The following is a 1,920-nucleotide window of genomic DNA, read 5'->3' as shown; positions in this document are numbered from 1 at the left end:
AATCGAGTACTTTTGTACTTTCACTCGAGTAAAATTGAAAAAGGAGTACTTTTACTGGAGTAATATTTTATTAAATGTATCTGTACTTTTACTTGATTTGTGTACTTCGTCCACCACTGCCATCTAGACATACCAGCTGAATGTGTACATATTAGCTACATGCTAATTATAATAATAAAAACATGGTTGTCTCAGGCTTTGCTCTCGGCAATATACTAGAGTCGAAGACCAAAGGCATCTGGATGTGGTGTGTCCCTCACCCTAATAAAGAAGGACACACTCTGGTGCTGCTGGACACAGAGGGACTTGGTGACGTGGCCAAAGTGAGGACAAGAATAAAGTTGTAGACTTAATAGACTTGTTGATATATGTTGTGGATGATTTGATCTGAAGACTCTGTGTTTCAGGGAGACTCTAAGAATGATGGCTGGATCTTCTGTCTGGCTGTTCTGCTCAGCAGCACATTGGTGTAAAACAGCCGCGGCACCATCGATAACACTGCAGTGGAAAAGCTGCAGTATCCTTTAATCTGCCACACAACCCACTTCCTCTTTCACATATACAAAGTACACTTTACAAGATGCTGTTATTTCTTAATGTGCTGCAGCTACGTTGCTGAGCTCGCTGAGCATACCAAGATCAGGTCAGCAGAAGTAGCAGATGAGGAGGAAGGGGAAGATTCTGAGATTGTGAAGTTTTTCCCATCATTCACCTGGGTTGTGAGAGATTTCACCTTGGATTTGGAAATTGATGGGAAAAAAGTGACAGATGACGATTACCTTGAATTTGCCCTCAATCTGAAGAAAGGTATTTTAGACAGAAGTACACTGACACATTTCGCAGATGCTTTTTTTCCCCCAAACAAACTTACATTCACGTACATTATCAGTTCTTGGTTCCCCTGGGAATCGAACCCATGATCTTGGCATTGATTCATTTCTTTTCTGGAGCAGAATTTGAATTTAAAATACATTGTAAAAATAAACAGGAATAGGCTCACTGACCCATGATATCCGTTCTGTGAGGTTTTTGACATAGCCACTGATGCCTGCAATCTAGACTACATACTAAACTGGTACGACACAGATGTTACTGATATTACAATACACACGATACATGCATCAGCTGTACGCATTTGTGCAAATGAATGATACCTGAAAAACTGAAATATGCTGACTGTCTTAGTGCCACTGATTTGGTGAATATTTCTTTCTCTTTCTTGAATGTTCTCTTTTTAGGTGTGGGTAGGAAAATTAGTGACTACAATCTGCCTCGTGAATGTATCAAGTGTTATTTCCCTAGCCGGAAGTGTTTCGTGTTCCCGTTTCCCGTTACCTCCCAGGAAGACATGTCACGCCTGGAGATCTTACAAGACCAGGACCTTGCACAACGATTTCTGGAGGTCACGGTGAATTTCTGTGACCATATGTTTGTTAACAGTGCCGTGAAAAGACTGAAAGGAGGACACATAGTTACTTGCCAATGTGAGTGTTCTACCAAATGAAAAGTTTCATTAATTTCAATGTTTAAACACATTTCAGATACAGTATAAGCTTTGCATAATCACACAAATAAATAAACTAATTAAACATTTATTTTGTTAAACTCTTCATCTGTGGTTTGAAGATACTATGGAGCATCTCTTAACTGTTTGTGTGTGTTGTCAGTGCTCGGGCGTCTGGTTGAGATTTATGTAGACACAATCAGCAGTGGTGAAGTGCCCTGTTTGGACAATGCAGTGGTTGTTCTGGCAAATCTAGAAAACCAGACAGCTGTTCAAGAAGCTCAGAAAGTATATCAGGGAGGGATGGAAGAGGTGAGGCACATTCTGACTGAGTTCAGTTGTTTTTTATGTGGTCATGTTCTCTGTATATCTCTTTAATAATCCCATCCCAAGTCAGAACACCAAACTTTGTATCC

The 1,920-nt window shown here is 40.2% G+C and overlaps 1 protein-coding gene across 1 annotated transcript in view; it reads left to right on the top strand.

The window, feature by feature from the left end:
• Positions 1-1,920, top strand: part of LOC107690109 (guanylate-binding protein 1) — a 12,412-nt gene that overhangs the window by 4,539 nt on the left and 5,953 nt on the right. The window lies entirely within an intron of this gene.

The sequence above is a fragment of the Sinocyclocheilus anshuiensis genome, unplaced genomic scaffold (genome assembly GCF_001515605.1).
Source record: "Sinocyclocheilus anshuiensis isolate Anshui unplaced genomic scaffold, SAMN03320099.WGS_v1.1 scaffold785, whole genome shotgun sequence".
In the NCBI taxonomy this organism is placed as follows: Eukaryota; Metazoa; Chordata; class Actinopteri; order Cypriniformes; family Cyprinidae; genus Sinocyclocheilus; species Sinocyclocheilus anshuiensis.
Note: the sequence above shows the minus strand (reverse complement) of the source record. Positions and strands in the feature narration are given on the sequence as shown.